Below are 25,421 nucleotides of genomic sequence, written 5' to 3'. Positions count from 1 at the left end.
TTTTCAAAACTTATAGTCGATTTAAATAATTAAATAAAACGGATTCAATATTTTTTGAATAATTGCTGAGTAGAGCATGTAATGGATCTAAAATTGTAATGTAAGCAATCCATCTATTTGCATTGAAGATAACTATTGTCCAAAAATTTGTGTTTCACTTTCAAGTCATGCATGTTTCAAGTATCGGATATCGGTTTTATATCGATAATGTTATATCCGATATATCGTCGATACCGTTATTGACGAAATATAATAAAATTAAATGTGAAAAATCATGTTCTTTTTTCGATCATATGTTACCATATCCATTTTTTTTTTTTTGTAATCTCAGAGAGTGCTGCCAACTTCGAATATGATGTGGTGAGAAACGCGTCAAAAGCCCTTTTTATATGATAATTTAAAGTAAACTTATTAGACAGAATCGACTCACTTATTGAGCTTCATTCAATTCTAAGATGATTGTGACTTTCACTTGTGTAGTTTTGTTTGAAAAGGACTCGCTGAAAAATCAGATAAGACTAGAAAAAAAATATGTAGTAAACAGCATCTTCAGACAAAATTTCATCTAAATAAAATATGGTAATTTTTTATATCAACTTTATATTTTGAGAAAATCAGTTTCATTCAGTGTATGCCACAAATTGGACAATGTTTATATGAAATTCTATAAGATCACAGCAAGCCGTGCGGGCGGCTGCGTTTTGAATTTTGTGTCACGTTTATTTCGTTCCACGATTTATTCTCAATTCGGCTGGTGAAGAATTACATTCGGCGGATGGCGCTATGCCACGTGCAAATTTTCTGTGGAAACATGTTGTTAAAGTGATGATTTTTTTGAAAGTTTATATCTGAAGATTTTTGGCGTTCTTCATGCTACACTTTTAAATAATTCCACTAATGGTTCGGCTAGCACTACGCCACCCGGGTAGTTTTTTCTTGTTTGTGATAAACTAAGATGAGAATGCATATCAGTTTCAGGTGAATGATTTGATGGTGCTGTTAAATGCTTTCTGATAATAGTTATAGATAAAATCTATTTAAAGTGTGAAAACTGCATTCAATAATGACCATTGTGCTACGCAAAGTTGCATATTTTAAACCAGAATTATCTATCCAGTTTTTCTCCTCATATTGTGTGTGTTTTAACGTTTTTGACAAAGGAAAGCGTCATTTACGCATCCATGCATTGTTATGTTGAAATACGAAACCGTTCGGATGATTTGGATTCAATTTCCCAATAAAATGATTGAGTTTTTTGTTTAATTGACTTCTTTACTAGACCTTAAGACAATTAAACGGATTTGATGAGTTTATTACACTGCTTATTTTCTGGGCTTTGGGGTGGGGTAAATTTTTCTTCTCGTTCCAAGGAGCGAGTAGTGGCGCTTGAACCAAAGCTTATTAGCTAGGACACTAGGTGTAAATACCTGTGGTGCCCAATCCCTGGATGACAAACGCGCATTGAGTGACATTAACTTTCTTAGCTGTTCATTTTCCTCCCATCTTTCCCTTCCCTTTCCTCTCTCATCCGGTAGATAATGAAATAGGCTCAAATTTGGCGATGGCACAAATCTCCCAAATAGCGGGGAACGTGCCTCTGGTGCCGTTCACACTTACACCCAATTACAAAAAAATATATTCTAAACTCCACATACACCAATTTTTAAACTGATCGCATCACTCGCTTGTAGTGAATCCTAGACCATTACCCTTCTTATCATCCAACTCCTTGGCATCTATGAGGGCGTCGATGAGTCGCTGGCCTCTTTTCGAGTAGATGTCATATCATCATTATCCTTCCCTTTCCCGGTAACGGAGAAGATGAGCATGGCCAGCAATGGAAATTGTCATGACTTTTCATTTCTGACTTCCAATTGAATAGCTATTTCATCCAAAATAGTTTTTCATGAGCAATTAAAGAATGGTAATGTCACAAACATGACAGTTTTCAGACAATTTACGGAATACTCCGTTACCACGCAACGCAATGTTTATATGAAATTCTCAATAATTCAAAGAAAACTAATTAAACAAACTTGACTCGCTTATTGAACTTCATTAACTTTTGATATTATTGTGACTTTCACTCGCTTAGTTTTTTTTTAATGACACGTTAAAAAATTTCTTTTAGTGGGAAACATATTTTGTTCGAAAAACTTTGTTTTCCTTGCAAGTGCCCATCTTGCGTTGTATGGATGGTTGATAGTAAATATAATTACCTATCTTGGAACAAAATTTAATTGAAATAAAAATGGCCATCATTTTGAATCGACTAAATTTTGAAAACATTTTTTTGAGTGTAGGCCAAAAATTTTGACAATTATCTACAAGTCGTCCATACAATACTTTTTAGCAGGGGTTCCATTTTTCGATCACATTAGTTTGTAAAAAAATTGGGTAAACAAGTTTGACCCTTTTCAAATGATAAATAAATTTTGAAAAAACTTTGCATACCTACTTAGTGGCTTGTTTTGTCAAAGTCGACATATCCAGAAAACTTCATTGCAATCTGAGAGGGTGCTGCCAACTGGAGTTTGAAATCTGTTCTGGTTGATGATGGGCATATCGATATCATCATCGAGATACGAAGAGAGAATTTGTATGCAGAATGAAGGGGTTGACGAAATCATCGACATAGGAAGATATATCGATATATAGATATATGGATTAGACTGGCCCAGCTCAGTATGGGAGAAAAATAAAGTTGTATGATTCCACGGGGCACCCCCCAGGATTATTTCTTCGGGTTAAAGGAAGCCTTTCTAAAAAATTCAGCTCATTTGGTCGTTCCATGAGCTGGCGCATTTGAATTGAAGTTAATATGGGATTTTCAGCTTAAACATATGAGCAACAGCACATCATCTCCTGTTTGATTCAGGAAAATTGATGATCGCGTTCAATTGGACCCAGAATGTCAAAAACACTACTTGATGTAATAGCGAAGAATATTGTAGAAGATTGTACCATGATCAAAATTAATAAAGTTGGTGTTTTAACCATCTAAAGTATATCATGCAATACTGCGTGTATTTCTTCAACATAGCTTGGAGGTAGCCACCAAGCGCATCATAGCCACCTATGACGCTGGGCGAGCTGAGGCACATGTCGCATTCATATAAGTGACTGTACGGGAGTGCTGATCTAAACCTAACTTTCAACAACTGAAAGAGTAATGAAAATGAGATTAAATCCAGATACAACCTTCTGCTATCATGTTCATTAGGGTATCAACTAGTGTATTGGTCACTCTGGGCTTATTTGAACGCGAACAATTAGTATACGGAACGAAACAGTGACATAGGACCAATTTTCAACATATATGGGACGAATATCCCATACAAACTTCAAATATAATGCGCCAGCTGGTAGAGCAACCAATTGAGTTGAAATTTTGAGATAGCGTTTTTCTTACCCTAAGACTCATATCTAGGGGGTGCCCCGTTGAGTTTTACAACTTTTTTGTTTAAGGGCTAGTCTAATATGGATAGTCGACAATAATGTGTCGGAAATGTTCTAACATTTATTTGACAATTATTATTTCTCATATGACGTAATATTATTCAATTTCAATTTGCGTCATGGTTCATTAAATCATATTTGGCCAATGTGTCACATTCAAAATTGTGTTTTTTTTAGTTGAGTGATTCCAAGCAACAGCACCAAAATTTGGTAAATTTTTTAATTCATTTTTTTCTATTGAGCTGAAACTTTGCACAGTTTTCCAGTTCCATCTAAATCGTCATTTTCCGATATCAAATCTTCAAGTTGAGTCACGACTAACTTTTCAAAAGGGTGTATGTGAAAATGGTTCAAAAATATTCAAAAAGCTGCACAGCAAAAACGGTTCGTTCGATTGTTAGACAACTAAAGAAACAAAGTTAGACAACTAAATAAAGATTCAAAAAAAAATACACACAGTAAAAAAAAATTTTTTTTTGCATTAAAAAACATAATTTTTGACACAAAAACTCAAATATCTCAAAACCCTATCGGAATACCAACGTATTTTTTTGAGGGAAAACGGTCCATTATATTAGCTATCTACCATAAAAATTTGGTGATGGTAAACCAATAAACAAAAAAGTCATGACATTTCAAACATGTCACAATTTTCACATTTAGTAGAAAAAAAAATTTTTTTTCGGTGTAAATTATTACGGGAACCGCAGTTTGTTGCTGATTTTATTGTTAGGGCCTTGCGTGAATTAAACAAGTCGTTTTCATGTATTCATTAGTATTATGTATATTATATGTATAAATATTATGTATATGTATAAATATTATATGTATATGTATATATGTATAAATTAAAATGAATTAACAGATTACACGAAAATAAAATTTTTTTTTACCAGGAAATTTTTTTTTAGAGTTTGATCGATGAGTTTCTAAATGTTATATATAAACTTTAAAAGCTTTGGATTTGGGTATGCGTTATGAGATCATGAAAACATTTTATTAATACTTATTTATTTATTTATTGTTATTCAATTTTTTTTACAATATCGAACACTTTTGCATCATTATCAGTACAGTTCGAGTATAGTTTTGCTTTAATTTTATTTTCTGACAATGGAATGAAACAGTGAAATTTTTGGGTTCCTTGGATCGTTTTCGCGTTATTATATTGCTCGCTGAGCTATGATGCCGTTAATTCGTACTCTTCAGTAGTAGTAAAACAAAATGATAATTTTGTTAAATCTTCTTCTTTTCTGCGATTCGCCCAATCAAATAGTTCTTTTGCAGTTTTAATTGGATGCTCACGTTCTTTGGCTAAACTTGCTCTTGTGGCCATGCGCTTTATGGTTCCTCCAATAGCATCCCAAGGACCTTTGCCATGTGACGTAGCAAAGAAATGCCATTCTGCATCAATTCCGTACTTTGATTTAAATTGACATAGGCTCGAGAAATTCTTACGGTTTTTGTACTGCGATGCTGCTCCATCAGACATGAAATATATCTTTCTGATTTCTTTATCCTTATCAACGCGTAAAAAGTTAATCATTTTGGCAATGAACAAATTTACAGATACTGAGTCGTGTCTAAAATCTTCGGAAATTACAATAAAACTAAAATGTTCAATTTGCGTACTTCCATTGAAATAAATAACGAATGGATGAATTGTAGCTTGTTGTACGTTCCAGTGATGGGACTGCACTTCATCTTGCAATACAAAGCTATAGTTTTCAGAAAAATCACAAATGACTAAAAATTCATCATCTTGTAATGTATTTTTCGTATTTTTTGAAAAGCGGGATTGCTCTGTTTTAAAAAAGTCGTGAGGAATTAAACTTTCTAATTTCAAGCAAAAAAATGACACAAACTCATCTACAGGTTTTACAATAGTTTCTAGGTCACACCTATCCGTGGTCACCCATTGCTCAAATGATAACTGATCAATATAATTTTCTTCAAACTCAGCGAATAAAGTATTTTCCAATGATGAAAAATCTGGACAATCCGAACAAGATCGTATATAGCAATTTGATGTTGTATTTTCACACAAAAGACTACCAGTTAACATTTTAATATCCTTTGATAAATTGATTCTTTTCAAACTATGTAAGATTAGGTTAATATTTTCGTATGTTGTGCACACACAAACATTATGTGTTCCTGAATTGGATAGAAGCTTGCATTGCCTTGGACGAAGGCTTGCAAATGAGGAAAAACCTACCTTAATATTTTCGTTAATTCAGGGTGTCTACTACCTGGAAAAACCTGGAAAACCTGGAATTATCAGGGAATTTTATTCAACCTGGAAAAAAACCTGGAATTCTCAGGGAATTTCGATCACAATCAGGGAAATTATTTTGAGGCAGTAATTCATGGCAGAATATGTTCACGACAAAGGATTTTTGCGTCAAAACCCAGAGCAACCATTATTTGCATAAAAATTCGGCTGCTATTTGAGCTGTTCAGTGAGGATACTTTCGAGTATGATTTTTTTTCAAATACCAAAACATGATTGACTTTTTCAATATCTTTCTATTTAATCAGTAAAGGATTAACACATCTAAGGTCGGTAGCAGGTTTCTTTTTTGAGAATTAGTCTTTATTTTTAGACAAAAAGGTCCCTAATTTTGATGAAAGGTCTCTAAAGTCTTTATTTAACCAAAATGGTTTCCAAGTCTCTTTTTTCTTTGCATTGATTGCAGATAATTATGCAAAATTTCTTATCATATTTCTCAAAAACATTTCCAGATATTTTTCACTGACTTTTGAACCGAATTCTCTAGTCGTTCTCCTTCTTCTTTCTGGCGTTACGTCTCAACTGGGACAAAGCCCGCTTCTCAGATTAGTGTTCTTATGAGCACTTCCACAGTTATTAACTGAGAGCTTTCTTTGCCGATTGACCATTTTTGCATGTGTATGTCGTGTGGCAGGTACGAAGATACTCTATGCCCTGGGAATCGAGAAAATGTCCTTTACGAAAAGATCCTCGACTAGCGGGATTCGAACCCACGACCCTCAGCATGGTCATGCTGAATGACTGCGCGTTTACCGCTACGGCTATCTGGGCCCCCAAATTCTCTAGTCGTTACTCTAAGAGATATTCCAAAGATTACCACAGATTTTTTTTCCAAGAAAACCCGCATAGGTTGATTCCAGAGTTTTTGGCCAAGAAACCCGACAAGAATTTCTAAGCCATTTCAACTACGATTACTCCAAAGAATTGCTTCAAAATTTAGTCGAGTAATTCGAGTGAATCTACTAAAATCAATTAAAATAATTCCTTAAATTCAACCTGTGTTTCATTATTGAGTTTTCTTAGAATTTTTCTAGGAATTTATCCAATAATTCATTCAAGGATTACTGGAGTTCTTCCATACATTTTTCAACGAATTATTAAAAAAATCCCCAGGGAATATTCAAAAGTTCATTTAAGGTTCCACACGAGTTAACACTACAACTTTTTTTCAAGAAATCCTCCGATCATTGCTGCACATTTTTTGTCCTATGTTTTTCCAGGAGTTCCTGAACAAAATCAAATCTTGTGGGATATTAACCAGATATTCAATTAGTATTTTTTAATTATCTTAGCGATAACCTAGAAAATCTTGTAAAATTTCTTCAAGAACAAGTTGTTCTAGAAATCCTTATGGACTTAAGAATATACACAAGTTAAAACAGAAGTTATCCGAAATTTTCTTTAGGAATACGTCACAATTTTTTTTCAACGAATAGGGTCCTAAAGCCCTGTCCCAATTTTAGTGCCAAACGCTTAAGTTTAGGCCAAAAGCACATGTTTACTTAATTTTTTAATGTTTTCCGTTGGCTTAGGTCCATAAAACATTTTTTCATGTTTCTTTAGATTTAACTCAAATTTTGGGTATTTTTTTTTTCGTGTCCCTTCCGGAATGTCAGATAGGAACAACCCCAGTGTAAAAACTAAAACCCCTGTGGTGTTTTTGTCGACTAAGCGAACGTCAACCATGATCAAAAGTGTCAAGGTTCATTTATGAACCCAATTTTAAAATTAAAGTTTAAACATGATATAGCCGTTATTTGAGCGGGAAAAATTGCTAAAGTAGTTGCAGTAACATGCTCTTTCGTGTTATTAAATAAAAACAAGATTTCATGAAAAACTTTAGGACCCAATTCTCAGCTTTCTGGGAAATGTCATTCACATTTCCTTGGAGAAATACATGAATTTTTCTTTAAATTGAAAACTTCCTTGAGAAATCTTTTAGAATTATTGAATGACTTTCCAAAGAAATCTTAGGAGCAATCTCTGGAGTAATTCCTGAAGGTATCCTTAAATAAATTTCTAGTTAAATTCTTGAAGAAATTCTGATGAACAATTTTGTACAAAATCCTGAGAAATCCTTGGACCCATCTGGAGTTGTTTCTGGTTGAATATTTCAACATGTTTTAAACTGGAGTGTTGGAGAATGTTCTAGAATAACCGATAGAAGAATAACCGGATAAAACCCTGGAGGACTAAGGCGGCATCCACAAATTACGTAACGCTCTAGGGGGAGGGGGGAGTAGGCTCAAGCGTTACGGCTCATACAAAAATTTTCAATTATAGCGTTACGTAATAAATGGATGCTGCCTAAGGGCTTTCCTGAAAAAATAGTAGAATTAATATTTGAAGGAGTTCCTGTTGCATTCCCTGAGGTATTGTTTGCGGTATTTTTTTGAAAAATCCTAGTTTTATTTTGAGATATCAAAAACATTTTTTTTGACAAATTCCTTAGGAAAATTCTGTGATTTCATCGGAAATAATCACTAAATGAACTTCCGAAGAAAAAAGAAATTCTCTCAAATAAAGTTAGGTATCTATCCATTCATCAAACTTGAAGAAATTATTTGTCGTTATGTCACGAGAAATTTCCAAAGCAAGTTTTAGAAATATTCTCTGAGAAATGTCTGGTCGTATCAAACTTTTTCTTCTGGTTATTTTTAGGACTCGTTTTATGTTTTGATTACCGTTTGGTCTCTTTTTGGTTGGTAGTCTTTTTTTTAGGAAGGAGTTTTTTGAATTTCCTAGCTTCAAGACATTCAGTCGCTACCAAAACTGCCCCATGTACAATTTTAAAAATTATTGGAAAATATTTGAATTTCAGGAAAAAAGCTCTGGAGATAACATGGGAAAAAGAGAGTTATTTTAACACTTTAACATTTTCGAATGAAATGTAACAATTCATTTTCGTAATTGCCACATTTAAATGTTATACAGGTCAGGCGCGATTAACCGGGGGCTTGATGATCTATGTTTCTATTATCCGGCGATCCAAAAGTCTTACAGATTATTTGTGTTAATTTAGATGGGAATATACTTGAGCAGATGAAAACATGCGAAAACATCGGTAAACTTAGTTTTTATTTTAACATATTGCCATGAATCCAAATAAAATTTTACTTTTGCGCCCATGAAGCTGATTTTGGTATCCAAATGGCCCATGGAAATGAATGGGGCATAATCTTTTATTGCACAAGAACGCAGTACAAAAAAACAGAAGCACGCTGTTGTACTTGAAAGTTCCGTTCTGTTCACGACGAACTTTCTTACAAACGCAATAAAAGACTCCATCGTTGGCAAATAAAATTCATTTGCTTTAGCATGCGTTTAAAAATTCTTAGAAGTGTATAATTTGCTATTAAATCAAAAATCCTTAACAATTTGTCATTATTCTGTTTAAGCCATATAAAATTAGAGTACCGTAAAACGGGGTATCTTTGATAATGCGGGTAACTTTGATAGTGCGTTACCCACCACATACTACACGAAATATCCTAATTTCTGTTAATCGGCTAAGCACAACAAATGCAAAACTAAAGAATATTAGTATGGAACTTCATGGAAGAGCTATTTTTATTTGAATCGAGAACATTTGAGGCTTTATATACGAATATTTAAAATTGATACGATTTTAGCATTTTCGAAACGCTTACAAACAATCTGTTCTACGATCACTATTTAATGTAGTTTTGAATAGTTGATCACTTATCGTTGATAGCCTAATTATCATAGAACTTGAATATGGTCTCAAATCTTTTGACGAAAAGCATTTTCACAAACTGGGATCATTTTTGTAATCTAAGACAGAAATTTCCATATAACGTTAAACGCCTACAGGTATGCAATGCCCTATAAATGTTCCTTAATTCATTCAATTTTGTTTGGTTATCAAAGTTACCCCAAAACAGAAAACCGACTTTCGATTATATGAAAAATTATATATCCATTCGAAATAAATCTGTTGGAAATCTATAAACTGCAATCGACAGCTAGGATGCCTTGTTTTAAAAATAAAAATTTTAATTCTTTGAAACAGCAAGCACAAATATTCAAGTTTCCTTCGAAAAAACTATCAAAGTTTCCCCGTTTTACGGTACTGCTTGAACCTGGAATTATTTTGTGAAACCTGGAAATATCAGGGAATTTCATTGTGGTAAACGAGTAGACACCCTGTTAATTTCCTTGAAGCGTGTATACGCTTCTTTCAAAGTAGTCATCATTAATCGTTTTTGGATTGCTTGACGCTTTCCATCTTTTTTTACAGATACATAATCTTTTTGGCCAGGCATAGCTCTACTTACTTCATCGTCTTCAAAATATTGAATTATTTTTTCTTTTGTCTCATCTGTTAATGAAGTACTCGACCTAGCATTTTTGGTTGCAAGACAGTTATTTTTGAATTGTTTTGCCTCTTTTGCTGTATTTCTATTGGTTTTGAACTCATCAATGGCGTCTTGAATAGACCACGAGCTTGGCAGCATCGACAAAATCAATAATTTTTCTTTCCTTGTCGTGGCTAGATTCGAGAACCTTTCCTTCATATTCATAATTACCTCATCGTAGTCTGTATTTTCCACATCCTCAGGTTTTAATTTGAAGAGGTTTCTTCGTACAGCTTCGTTGATTTCACGGTATTTTTTCTCGGGATAATTGACGTAACCCATCTTCGTCCATTTAATCGGAGTCACTTTTATTCCAGCTATCCCTTCGTTGAAGCGTTCGATGTTGACCTTCTGGATGCACTCATCTTCTGATTGATTTGTTGAAACAGATGTCGCTGATGGTACCGTGGCAAGACTATCTGCACTTGGTACTTCTGGTAACTCCTCAGTTGTTGTCGGTGCATCTAGTAATTCCTCAGTTGTTGTTGTTTTCGAACTTCCTGCAACCTGATCCACCGATGATGTACAGATTGCCCGTTTGTCAACGTTTAAACGGCAGGACGTACAAATGCGTAAATTTGTATTCAATGTAGACATTGGAGCATAACCAGCCGCTTTCAGTTTATCTATGGTGCTTTCGGTGAGATTTCGTAGCTCTTTCGAACACTTTTTTCTGCAAACGGCCTGCACCAGTTGAGAAAGCGACTACTCATGTTGCTCGTTAGATTTTAATAAACAAAATCACTTTTAAGTTTTTACTGACTAGCTGGGTGTCGTTTGCTTGACTGAAGAAAAATTTTACAATTAAATCTTTTATAACCATAGTGGTAGTATATTTTTAGCTTTTTCGTGAGTATGTTCATGGTATGTACCTATCATGTTTTTGATGTTGTTGAAGTTACTCGCTTTCTCCCAAAAATGATTAACAAAGTCTATTCTCTACCAAGGCGGGTCTATACCCAGGTGTAATCAGATTTTAACTTTGTGGAGAAAACCAGCGCCGAGAAAACCGACCTGCTTTACGTATACTAGATCACCTGGGTATAGACCCGCCTTGTTCTCTACGAGGTAAACTTTTTGCAGGTAAACTAGTCGTATACCTGTATAGAAAACTTTTTTTGTAGCTTTTGTCTTCAATATTAGATTTCTTATAGGTTTCTTTTATCAAAAGGTTTCAACACTATTGAGAGAATTTTTCTTCAGTTACGTACAATAAAAAATATGACACTATCAAGACTTTAGATCACAACACTGGATCGCGTCTAACTTTCTAACAGATGCTATAATAGTTATGAATAATTAAATAAAATATCATGAAAACAACTTGTTAACCTCATGTGGTACCCTTAACAAAAAATTCAGCAACAAACTGCGGTCCTAAAAAAATTAACAATGAAAAAAAAAAAAAATTTCACTAAGTGTCAAATTTGTGAAATATTTGAAATGTCATAACTTTTTTGTTTATTGGCTTACCATCACCAAATTTTTATGGTAGATAGCTAATATAATGGACCGTTTTCCCTCAAAAAATTACGTTGGTATTCCGATAGGGTTTTGAGATATTTGAGTTTTTGTGACAAAAATTATGTTTTTTAATGCAAAACAAATTTTTTTTTTACTGTGTGTATTTTTTTTTTTGAATATTTATTTAGTTGTCTAACTTTGTTTCTTTTGTTGTCTATAATCGAACGAACCGTTTTTGCTGTGCAGCTTTTGAATATTTTGAACCATTTTCACATACACCCTTTTGAAAAGTTAGTCGTGACTCAACTTGAAGATTTGATATCGGAAAATGACGATTTAGATGGAACTGAAAAACTGTGCAAAGTTTCAGATATTTTTGAAATGGTCGATCAGAATCGACTTGCATGCCTCCGTGGAATCCCTCAGTTTGTAGGTCAAAATAGTTGAATCCCCATAAAAAATGGGAAATTTTGTGATTAATATACCTTTTTCAAAAAGTTGTACATGATATTTATACAAATTTGTAGGACACAATAAAGCCAGATGATGCCTATTTAATAAAATCCGTGCTTATATTTTGAGAGACAGTGTTAATAGTGTAAAAAACTTTCAGATTTCTTCGAAAGTATTGTAGTTTTTGATACACGCTTTTTGAAAATTTTAGTGCTATGTTAAACATTGGGGGGAAGGGGTGGTGTGTGAATGTGTTAATCATGTGTGTCTATTAAACACATTCTTAGCATGGATTTCGGTGAGGAAATGTAATCAATTGTTGTGTAACAATACAGCTCAACTTTCATGAAAATATAAAAAATGTGGATGAAAACCCCATTTTGTTCCAACTGGTCATGTTACGAAAGTTCTGAAAACAGATTCCAAATCAGCAGGTCAAAATATATTGAATCAATTGCAAATGGTCATATTTCGTGAAAAACAGTTTTGATTTGGTCGCCTATTGGATCATGTTTTTTTCCAGATTTTCAACCCTTGAAGTGTGCTCAAAGCTAGCTGGGGACCTCCAACGTCTTCATATGACGCAGCAATATTGAAATCAAAATCGTACTAATCATAATTTTGCGGCTTGCATTCAATGAGATAATAATAAACAGATATTTCGCGTAGGTATGCCTATTATTAGTAGACCTAATTTTCTGACTTCTGATGTCGCGGTTAGTGATCACGCATCATGGCAATTTCTCTCTCATACCTTAGCATACATACCAATCAGCGTCAGGTACATTTTACCGCAAAACTGAAACAAAATGTATACTTTCACATTATCACCACAGAGCTACTGACATGTTTCAATGGTAATATCCATCCATCGCCAAACCGCTTGCCTATTGAAATGTTAATCATGTTTTCCCATCCGCGTGGTAGATCCGTTACATTTATTATGTTGACAATGAGCGGTTTTGCATGTTTGAAATTGTAACGGAAATTCATTGACATATGGAACATTTTCGAATACTAGAGATGCATACCTACTCTGCGACCGAGAGTAGACCTTCAAATAGCGATGGACCCACTCTCGAAACAGGTGAATCAAAAAATCGTTCACATTTTTTTCGGACCTCTCCATTTGCATAGAAAACTGAATGTGTGAGTGTTTGGCTGCGCGCGAACGCATAACTGTCCCATGTGCATTTTTGTCGTAAATTAGATTTTGTTACTGGATTTAATCAATTTACATATACTTTTGAAATACATAACAAAACAAATTGTTTATTCTGAAAAATACCGCAAAAAATAGGTCGAGTTGTCCCATTGGATAAAAGGGTATGGCATTTTCACTATTTACACAAATAAATTAATTAACCCCATACACATTAGTTTATTAATTTATTAAATGTGACAATTATTTATTGCTGCATCATTGTACATAGAACGTGATTTTCTCGAATGTAAATTTTATAACTTGGGACAGTTACGCGTCCACCGGCAGAATGGTATATTTCAATTTCGTTTTTTTCTCACTCCAGTTATTACACATGCCATCGTAGCATTACTCTCGGTAACAATCGTACCGTACCAGCATGCAACACAACCAACCGCATAAAACAATGAATGGAGAGGTACCGACGGCGAGATGAGAAATAATGCTTTCAAAGTCAGTTGCTAATCTTGCACCGAACCGCACGCACATTGCTAGTGTGCGCGGCTTGCTTCGATCGAGCGTAGAGGATCACAGTCGCCAATCTATTCGGATTGTCCAAGGTACGAGAGCCGTTGATAGCTGGAGACCCCCCAATTAAAACCAACTATCCTTAGAAGTGATATTGGTGCGGCAAACGAGACTAAATTCGTGCCTGCAATGAACCCCCATCGCCGTTTTTCGAGTGTGAATTAATGAAGCACAGTTATGCAATGTACATCAGTGAACGGGTGTTTTATTTCTGTTGGTAATGTTTTGAGTGCATCGTCTAGTGATCCATGAATAGCGGATAAAATTGTAACAAAGTGATCAATGAAAACTTGATGGCATATCGTTCTATAAAGGTTACCCGCGCTTGAGGTCGCGACTAATACGGATGCATCAGAAGCACGAGGCATATTATTTTTTCACCGATCTTTGTGAACAAGGTAAACCGAAATATATTTAGATATGCACCGTACGTACGACAAGTGAAAGAGCATCACATATAGTGAAAGGCAAATGTACTTTATTGCCATAAGCTGTGCTGCGCATTATTTTGCGTACTAAGTAAGACTCGGAGATATTCGCTTCAAAAAAATGTTTCTTGACTATCAGTTGCGTCGCTGTTGCGGATCAATTCAATTATAGGACTGATTCTTCACATACGATATGACCATACCGATTCATGGTTTGTGTTCTTTGTGTGACGGGTGGTTTGTGTCTGAATGGATGATTTCCACGTGACTGGCTCTGCTAAAGAGAGAACAAAACATATATTTGTGGATGTAGTGACAACATGAACAATGAAACATACCATAGGTAAATATACGTTTGAAGATATTAAAAAAGACAAATTGATTTATATTGTGTTGTTATGGACCTTCTAGTAGTAAGCCACAACAGTATTAATTGGTATGCACTGTAAAAGTCTCTGTTAGTTTTTACAACATGACTTAACATAGACAACCGCTTAGAGTCAGTGAAGATGCATCATTATCCTGCCAAATCCGTGTCAGGCCCGATAGCACATTATTATTTTGATGCAAGTATCTAATTGAAAGGAAAGTCTCCTTTAAACTTTATTTCCCTATTCTGCTTGCAGTTATTCCTGGTGCAAATTCTAGTGGCTCCAGAGACTACAGTCGACTCTCCACATCTCGATGTTCTATATCTCGATATCTCTCCCTATGCCGATGATTTCTTCGGTCCCTTCATTCTGCATACATTTTCACTCTCCGTAACTCGATATCCTCTAGATCTCGATATCTCCCTATCTCGATGTGTTCTTGGTTGATTTTCGTTCCCGTTTTTCTCTCCGTATGTCGATATTCCCATTGTCAAAGGTTACTTAACCCGAATTATATGATTCAAAACAGTTCGGGAGCACGAAGTGACATCTGCTTGTTTATTATTTTCCTGGTAACGGAGTGGTTTTTAATCTAGTATTCATTAAAAATGCGTTCTTTGTCTCGATCTCTCCCTATCTTGTTGGTCCCTTCAATATCGAGATTTGGAGAAGCGACTGTATTACGCGAGTATTCTACAGATTATTCAAGAATTTGCTCTTAGGTTCCTTGAAGAAACCCTTTAGGAATTCTTACAGTGATTTCTTCTGACACACTTTAAACCAGGGTTTCTCAACCGGTGGTCCGCGGACCCCTAGGGGGCCGTGGCGAACTCTCGGGGGGTCCGCGAAGCCATTCGGTTTTAAACCTGGGGTCAGAGCTGACCCGACTCGCAATAAACGAACGAAAACGGATCCAGGTTCGAGTCAAATTGAATGTGTCATACCTACATTCGAACTGTCAGTCACACAATTTCATGAAACTTCACTTCTCTGAGTGCAAAATCACAAAATAAAGTCTCAATATTAATGCGAAAAATATTGCGGAATGCTTTCGTAAATAGCTTCTGTTATTAACATTTTGCATTAATCGTTAATTTTAATAATTATAAAAATGTAAACAATCAATTTTTGACAGTTGAACCCCGCTTAGGTTGGATCGCAAAAAGTCGGCAGAGCAAACACCTCGTTGTGTTTGGGTTGAACCTGGGGCGGATCCGGGTTCGACCCGACCGAATAAAAAAAACGTTTTGACAGCTGTTAGAGTGGATCCAGGGCGAAACTAGGTTCGCCCCAGCAATAAACGAATACGCCATTAGTGTCGTTTCTCTTGATTAATGAATAAATGTGAGGAATCTATTCCTAATATATTATCAACCAGTTGTAAATTTTGCGTCTTTCAAATATTTTTAGGCCGCGATCTTTTTTGATTCTTTCAACAGTTATAATACTGGGAAATTTCCTTCAATGTCATTCTATCGGTTTAAAATAGCAAGCCAGAGACAATCACTTAACGCGGATCCGTTCTAATTCAATTCAATGTGATCTTGGAAAAAGTTTAATTCTTGGCAGATTTTGTCAGCTTTATGGCAAAATCCTCCAAAAATTTCTCAGAACTTTGTTTTTTCACCGCATTTACAAAAACCATTCTACCATTAAGTTTTGAAGTAACATTTTTAATCGATTTTTGTCGCAGTAATCTTCGGTAGATTTCTGCAAAGACTCCTAACGGACATCTGACAAAGCTCATTTGGGCAAAAATGCGTTGTTTTCATATTTTTCAAATAAATAATAAAATAATATGCTAATCAGTCTACAGTCCGGGAAGTCTCTCTTCTGTGCCTTCGACATCCTGTATTTATAGTACAGAAAAAACCTTAGAAACAAGTAAAAGGCACCTTAATCATGGGATAGAATACAGAATACCGCTTGAGATAGAGCGTAACAGTTTTGAAGAAACACTTTAATTGCAAAGTTTCGGTCGAGAAAAATTCACCATCTCAAAGTGAATTGTTGTTGTCTCAAATTGTTCTTTACTCTATTCTAAAATCGGACATAACTGCGATTTACTGCAGAGTTTCAGTGAATGATGAAGGTGTCTGAATGGTTTATCCTACTTGCCCTGCATTATTTTTTATTGGATTTTGTCAACATTGTTTATGGAGGTCATACTTTGGAAAAAAAATGCTAGTAGCCAGAAATCTATATTCCTGACTCAACTATTAGTGGACACCTCCGAAGGATCATAGCAGAATTATTGCATTTGGTTGATTTGCAGAACATTCATCTTTAGGGGTCCGCGAAACATTTTTAAAGCTTCAAAGGGGGTCGCAACACTTAAACGGTTGAGAACCACTGCTTTAAACGATCTCCCCCGGAATTCCTATAGGTATTCCATCAATTCCCTTAGAAATTTTTCCAGTGGTTTAACAGAGGATGCTCATAAGAATTTCTCCTGAATTTGTTTAAGGAAATCTTTGAGCACTCCAATGCTACTACCACCAGCAATTTACACAGATATTCTGCCGTGAATCGCAAGTTAGTCCCATCTGCATTTTCGTTAAAATTGAGTTGATATCAGTTTTCATCATCGTTCACAAGAAACGCGAAAGTTCTACGAGAAGCTTAACGCATCCCGAAAAGGCTTCGTGCCGCGAGCCGAAATGTGTAGGGATAAGGACGGAAGCATCTTGACGGACGGACGTGAGGTGATTGAAAGGTGGAAGCAGCACTACGATGAACACCTGAATGGCACGGAGAATACAGGCGACGAGGGTCCCGACAGCGGAGGAAGTGACTACGTCAGCACGGCGGATGAAGGAAACCAACCTGCCCCCAAATTGAGGGAAGTTAAGGATGGTTGGTTTGACTTTATTAACAAGATTTTTAGCCCTGGGCTAGTTCATCTCGGGACCAACGGCTTTACTTCCCTTCCGAAAGAAGTCGTCACTATAACTTTTTACGTCATAAGTGACTATGTCGGGGGATGGGATTCGATCCCAGGTCCTCGGCGTGAGAGGCGAGTGTTCTAACCACTACACCAGGTCCGTCCCAAGTTAAGGATATCATCAACCAGCTCAAGAATAACAAGGCCGCTGGTAAGGATGGTATTGGAGCTGAACTCATCAAAATGGGCCCGGAGAGGTTGGCCGCCTGTCTGCACCGGCTGATTGTCAGAATCTGGGAAATGGAACAGCTGCCGGAGGAGTGGAAGCAAGGGGTCATATGCCCCATCTACAAGAAGGGCGACAAACTGGAATGTGAAAACTATAGTGCGATCACTATCCTGAATGCCGCCTACAAAGTGCTATCCCAGATTATCTTCCATCGTCTATCACCAATAACAAATGAGTTTGTGGGAAGTTATCAAGCTGGTTTCATCAACGGCCGCTCGACAACGGACCAAATCTTCACTGTACGGCAAATCCTCCAGAAATGCCGTGAATACCAAGTCCCAACGCATCACCTGTTCATCGATTTCAAAGCGGCTTATGATAGCATCGACCGCGAAGAGCTATGGAAAATCATGGACTAGTACAGCTTTCCCGGGAAGCTCACAAGACTAATAAGAGCAACGACGGTGTGCAGAATAGCGTGAAGATTCCAGTTCGTTCGAATCCCGCCGGGGACTTCGACAGGGTGATGGACTTTCGTGCCTGCTGTTCAACATCGCGCTAGAAGGTGTCATGCGGAGAGCCGGGTTCAATAACCGAGGTACGATTTTCACAAGATCCAGCCAATTTGTTTACTTCGCGGATGATATGGATATTGTCGGCAGAACATTTGGAACGGTGGCAGACCTGTACACCCGCTTGAAACGTGAAGCGACAAAAGTCGGCCTGGTGGTGAATGCGTCAAAAACAAAGTACATGCTGATAGGCGGAACCGAGCGCGACAGAGCCCGCCTGGGAAGCAGTGTTACGATAGACGGGGATACTTTTGAGGTGGTTGATGATTTCGTCTACCTCGGATCCTTGTTAACGGCTGATAACAACGTTAGTCGTGAAATACGGAGACGCATCATCAGTGGAAGTCGCGCCTACTATGGGCTCCAGAAGAAGCTGCGGTCGAGAAAGATTCACCCCCGCACCAAATGTGCCATGTACAAAACGCTTATAAGACCGGGTGTCCTCTATGGACATGAAGCATGGACCATGCTGGAAGAGGACCTGCAAGCACTTGGAGTGTTCGAACGAAGGGTGCTTAGGACGATCTTTGGCGGAGTGCAGGAGAACGGTGTGTGGCGGCGGAGAATGAACCACGAGCTCGCTAGACTCTACGGCGAACCCAGTATCCAGAAGGTTGCGAAAGCCGGAAGGGTGCGCTGGGCAGGGCATGTTGCAAGACTACCGGACAACAATCCTGCAAAGATGGTGTTCGCGTCGAATCCGGTTGGCACAAGAAGGCGGGGAGCACAGCGAGCGAGGTGGCTTGTTCAGGTGCAACAAGATCTGGAGAACGTGGGCCAAAATCGAAGTTGGAGAGACACAGCCATGGACCGAGTAAATTGGCGTAACATCGTTAACGAGGTTTTATCAAATTAATTGATGTAACACCAACTAAATAAATTATAATCAGTTTTCATCATATATTTATATGATCTTCCAGCTGGACTAAAGTGACAACAAATTTTGTTCGGTAAAATTGGGAAAAAACACCAAGTCGGATTGTCCCATCATGAAAAGTAATGGCATATGCCTACTTTTTACAGATGGGATTGACTTGCGATTCACGGCAGTATTAACCTGAAAAAAATCCCTAGTATCTATCCCATCTAGCTAATTCTTCCATCGTTTTCTCAATTGTTTACTCTTTGACATTCTTGTGCAAAGATTTGTAGAGGAGTTCTTGCAAGAAAATCTACAAATATTTATTCAAAAGTGTTTGATCAAATTAGGGGGTATGCGTAGTACATGGTTCTTATATCGCTCGTTTGCGTCAACATCAAGCATCGTAACTGGCAGTTCCATTTAAAAGGAAATTAAATTGATGTTTCATGCTGCAAACTGAAAAATATTAATAGCATGATTCGCCGAAAAGTGTTATACATGTTTATTTTTTTCGAGCTAAATATGTCCAAAGAAACCTTTAACAAGGATTTAGGAACTTTAGAAATTAAACAAGTTTCATCAAAGGTTGCGCTCCATAGAATATTATGCTTCCACAACTGATACATACAGCTCGCTGAGTAATGAATACTCAGTGGACAAAGTAATACTATTGAGATGCTGAGAGATGATTGCAGTGGAATCTCATTTTGCATCTCTTCAAAGACAGTTAACCCAGTGATTTGGGCGATATTACGATTGAACAACAAGAACATAATATTACTATTCAGTTGCGTTTTCGACAATTACTAGGGGACTAGTTTGGAAGAAGCGAGAACAATTTTTTTAAATACAAAGCAATGAAAGTCCCAGGCGATGATGTATTTTTTTATATCCTCATTAAGAAACTTCCAGAGAGTAGTTACAGGGGATAGACAAAATGATTGAGATAGGCAAAATTCAAATGCTTATAACATTTTGAAAAAAAAACTGATGAAATTGGATGCATCTGAAAGCATTTGATAGCAAATTTGGTTTATTGTCAGTAATTTACCTGGTCATGCATTTGGCCACCGGAGATGTTCCGGATTTTTCGAGGTCATTTCGAAGTCACATTTTTTTGTCGCTTGTAATTTTGTGCGGTGGGAAGTTTTATAGATGCTGACATTTTTCCAAGAAACTAGAACCAATTGACGATTAAATGCAGGTGGACGCATTAAGATTCGTTGGAAATTTTCTGAGATATGGCCATTTCCGTAAAACGTGTGCCGGAAACTGACTGATCATCATATCGTAATTTTTAGACATCTCCTAGAATATTTAACCCATTTGCATGATTTTTCCAGAGTAGTTCCTTTTTATCTAGCTTTGTATAGCCCACATTTTATTTTTTGATAAGTTGATGTAAAACAAAATGACCGCCAAATGTATTTTATATGGAGAATGTCGGAGCAACATCGGAATATCTTTGAAACCAGATCACCAACGACATACAGTATTGGACAAAACATTTGAACTATTTCGATTTTCCATACAAAATTACCAACTTTGGTAAGCTAGATCTCAGACCGATTCGAATGAAATTTTCACAGAACATCAGATATAACTTGAATTTTAACATATATTTTTGAATAATTTTTCCAATCACGAGTTTATAAGTAATAACGGTTTAACTAAAATGGAAGATCGCAGCAAGCTGTGCGTGCGGGCGGCTGCGTTTTGAATTCGCTGTCACGTTTTGTTTCGTTTTCGCGATTTAAAATTCGGCTGGTGAAATATGGAAACAGCTAGGGGTGCTATGCCACCTATCGAAAATTGTGAAAAGAGAAATAGCTATGTGAAGTGATAATAGTGGATATAGTCAAAACATATAAGCCTTAGAATATATTACGTTTGTCAGCGTGTCACGATCGATTCTCAGGAAGTGCGTTCCTCGCTCCTACAGGGCGATCATTTTCGCTATTATGGTAATAAGCACTTGGTCCACTCTGACTGCATACTTTTATGGATTTTCATTGATCATCCAAAGTAAATTTATTACATATCTCTCGCAGTTTACAACATTCATCAAATCTGATCAAAGTGGAATGGAGGTAAGGTAAGGGCCCATTCACAAATTTCATAACGCTGAAGGGGGTGGGTGGGTGCCCTCGTGCTGTTACGGCTCATACAAAATTTGTAAAATATTCATACAAAAAGCGTTACGAGGGGGTGGGTGGGTGTCGAAAATAGCCATTTTTGGCGTTATGAAATTTGTGAATAAACCCTAATTTCGTATCTAATGGAAGAATAATCCAATTTTCCCAAGTTTTGTACTTGGTCCCCTCTGACTTAACGCCGACCAAATGTAGAATAAAGTAATGAAAGTGTGTTTTCGCAAAGTTTAAAATTATGTGATTCCACTGGTGGTTCGGCCGAACAATCGCGAGTGTCATTTTGCGAAAAGATGGTGGAGTCGCCAGTGCTTTGCAGCAGTTAGAAACAATCAGCTTTCCATGCGTGTGAGAGACGAGTGATGATTTGCTGAGGGAATTCGAAGAAAGAATTTGGTGAGTTTGTTCCGATATGTGGCCAATGTGCCAGTATTATTCACTTGTTTGCCAGAACGTCTACCGAACATATCCTATGGCCTTACCCTTCCCATTAACACTCCACAATATTCCGTAACACCTATGAGAGGTCGTAGAGTTCTCAGCATCTTTCTTAAGTAGGTGTTCATTTAACCACCCCTCCCCAACCCCCAGCATTCGAAAGGACGTGGCCAGGACAGCTCTCGACTGTTGGAGGATGCGTCTTTCTTGTCTGAGAATCAGGGATTAGTCCCAAATCTCTGGCTTTGGTTATGGACGGGAAGGAGGCAACCCTCATGCAACAACGGTCTAGGACTGTACCACTTACGAATTTGTGCGAATTGCTTAATGCTAATAACGTTTTAACTAAAATGTAATTTTCGACCAAAAATTCAAAACTATTCATCTCAAAATCTAATCTGCCTTACACAAAAACTGTCTTCAGCAAACTTGTTCATCCCGTTAAAATCTACAACTTTGCTGAAGATACCATGAAGCTATTCCTTCAATATGTTTAGTTATGTCATTTATAAAAAAATCGTCAAAAAATTCAGTTTAGTCAAACCGTTACTGCTTTTGAACTTGTGATTGGAAAAATCATTCAAAAATATATTTTAAAATTCAAGTTATATCTGATGTTCTGCCAAAATTTCATTCAAATTGGTCCATAAATAACTGAGATATAGCTTACCAAAGTTGGTCATTTTGTATGGAAAATCGAAAAAGTTGCAAATGTTTTGTTCAATACTGTATATCGACAAGGATTCTCAAACTAGAAGAGTTTTTTTTTAAGAATTTGTGAAAAATGGTACAAAAATATCAAAAAACAAAAAAGTTATCAAGGTTTGAATATTTTATTGCGGTAATGAATGAAGCTGCCGGTAGTGGGGTTAATATCTGAGTGCGTTCACACACCATTCGTTAAATAACTCCTGATTTCTCAATGGCTTCATCAAATATAGCTTCTGATACATCCGTCGGATGATCCAAATCCGATTCAGGTAAGGAATTCTGACTTGGAATCGGATCGTTTAGCAGACGTAGTGAAGCTAATCAGTATACTCTCCACAAAGGCATGATTTTCATGCAGTCGTTCGTGTAAGGCGGCATCCACAAATTACGTAACGCTCTAGGGGGAGGGGGGAGTAGGCTCAAGCGTTACGGCTCATACAAAAATAAGAAATTGTTCATACAAAAAGCGTTACGGAGGGGGGGGAGGCAACAATTTTCAATTTTAGCGTTACGTAATAAATGGACGCTGCCTAAACAGCACATGAAGAATTAAATGAACAATATAGTAGACAATAATTGTGTGTGGAGTCTTACCTGGTTTGTTTAGTCCATTCAATAGTGCAAATTGAACGGAATTTTTCGTAATTGCAAAAAATGGTGTATGCAACTCGTTGCAAAAGCCGATTATTTCAGCACTCGTCGTAATTATTCAACACGGTAAGCCACGTTGGATAAAAGTATGTCTCGTGCTGAAAAAAACATAATTTTGAAACTTGTTGCATTAATAACTATTTTGCAATTCTGTTGCAAATCAATCAACTTTCCATTGAGAAGTTGATCAACATAACGGCCTACTTTTCCTACCGAAAGAAACAGTGCTGAAAAGTACAACTTATCATCACACTTTTCGGTGCTGAAAAGTAGCACTTTTCAGTACTGTTTTGGTAGGCGTCAACCCAGTCTCTTCATGCCATTTGTGCTTATTATGCGCGGCGTGTGATTTGAGACGACTCGTTCTCACCTCGGGTGACGTGAGGCGGCTAATGTTAATCAAATGGAAGCGAGTCGATACCTCACCGACTCGTCTCGCCTCACATGCCGCACAGAATAAGCACAATTGCATCTGATTTTTGGGTTTATTCTACGACTGGCGTGAGGTGAGAATTATCGGTGCCGTCATAGTGAGGTGATAATTCTCGACCCGAGTGAAGTGACTTTCCATCTGGTTTACACGGCGAGTTTATTTCCGTTATGCGATCTGGTTCCGACACAGGTTGGCGGATCTGATGTGGGATCGGATCGTCCAACATTTGTAGTCAGCTACTGTATGTGATGTTCTTTCCTCCAATAGGGAATATAGATCTGCATGATACCGATGGGAGCGAGAAAACTTGTGACATTCATGGGTACTACTGTATCACAGCCTACGTGATTGAAAAATACTGAATTGATACTACGCATGGATGTATGTTCTCTTAAAATGTTTGTCTGTGCTTCTAGAGTTCATCCAGCTGAAACGCCATTTTTCGAAGTAGCAAAAAATGTTGTATGCAACTCGTTGCAAAACTCGATTTTTTCAGCACTCGTTGTATTTATCCAACCTCGTTGGATAAATGTACAACTTGAAAAAATAATCATTTTGCAACTTGTTGCATAAATAATTATTTCATAGAAGTTAAAAAATAACATATTTTATGTGTTGTTCGAAATTATAATTCTACTTATTTTTATTGCATCCAGGGACGCATTTACGGGGCGCCGAGGGGGCCATGGTCTCCGGGCTCCACATTTTAGCGGCCCTACAAATCTTGAGAAACATATTTATAGTTGAAGTTTTACGAATAATTAGAATCATTGCAGTAGCACATACTTTTTTGGAATCGCATCATATGATCTGAAAGATTTAATTTTTCTAGTAAATATTTGGATAAACAAGTAGAGTCATCCTTTTGCTTAAATTCCTAACGATGCTATTTTCTTTCTTTTTTCTTGATGCTTGTTACTTTCTTCTTTCACCAACGTGACTTTTTCAACTGTAACGACAGCTTTCTTAAAGAAGTTTAAGACTAGGTTCGAATGCAATTTTTAAATCTTCAGTGCTTAAGTGCCTTGAATTTCGGACATATAAAATGCATCAAAGCCGTTTCCCCACACAAAATGGTTAATTTCAGATAGCTATATCGCCGTCGTTTCTCAACCAATTCTTCTCATTTTTTTCTGTGACGAACTACGGCTTTGGTGCATTTGTTATGTTCGATACTGTAGAAACTTTAGAGACCTCTAGCTTGAAAAAAAAAACCAGACATGAACCAAAAATGAATCAAACAGGAAACAGAAAAACAAAACGTAACCTTAAAGAAACCAGAAGATGAGAGTTTGATTCTTCATCACATAATCAGGCCAGCCATTTCTCTTTTTTGTAATTTCTCTTGACATTACGACATTCGTTTAACTATATGTATTGTTCATGATTTTCCCTAGGAATTTCGTGAGAATTTAGGTATTTACCCAAAAAATCATAGTTTATTCCGAAGATTTCTCCAGGAGTTCATTAAGTGATTATTTCCCGTGGAATTCCTTCAAGATTTTTTCTAATGAAATCTTCCAAAAATTTTGTTTCCGATATCTCGAACATAACCTGGATTTCTCAAGGACAACCATAGAAATTACCAAAGATATTCCATCAGGCAGGGTATTATCTGGTGATTCTTCCATCGATTTCCTCAGTATTTCCTCCAAGATTAATGTTAAGAACATCTTCAAAAAATCTTCAAAGACCTCCTAGACTCAAGGATTTCCTGGAGAGAATCCTCTAAGCATTCTTTGAAAAATCGCTGGAAGACGTCCAGGGAGAATTGGTAGAGTAATCTCTAAAAGAATTACTAGAGAGATTCCTGTATGAGTCCCTGACAATATGCCAGATCAAATCTCTGGTCAAATCACTAGAAGTTTTTTCTTGAGACATGATAAAGTCTTTGAATTTTTCTATGGAACCT

General features: G+C 36.7%; 1 protein-coding gene across 2 annotated transcripts in view; it reads left to right on the top strand.

Moving 5' to 3' along the window:
- LOC5574371 (polypeptide N-acetylgalactosaminyltransferase 2) overlaps window positions 1–25,421 on the top strand; it is a 51,613-nt gene that overhangs the window by 17,598 nt on the left and 8,594 nt on the right. The window contains exon 2 of one of the 2 annotated variants that reach the window (XM_021844426.1): window positions 13,578–13,812. The exons of the other annotated variant lie outside the window; for it this stretch is intronic. The gene's annotated coding sequence lies outside the window, so the exon portion shown is untranslated. The remainder of the gene's footprint in view (window positions 1–13,577; window positions 13,813–25,421) is intronic. 2 annotated transcript variants of the gene reach the window in all.

The sequence above is a fragment of the Aedes aegypti genome, chromosome 2 (genome assembly GCF_002204515.2).
Source record: "Aedes aegypti strain LVP_AGWG chromosome 2, AaegL5.0 Primary Assembly, whole genome shotgun sequence".
Lineage (NCBI taxonomy): Eukaryota > Metazoa > Arthropoda > Insecta > Diptera > Culicidae > Aedes > Aedes aegypti.
Note: the sequence above shows the minus strand (reverse complement) of the source record. Positions and strands in the feature narration are given on the sequence as shown.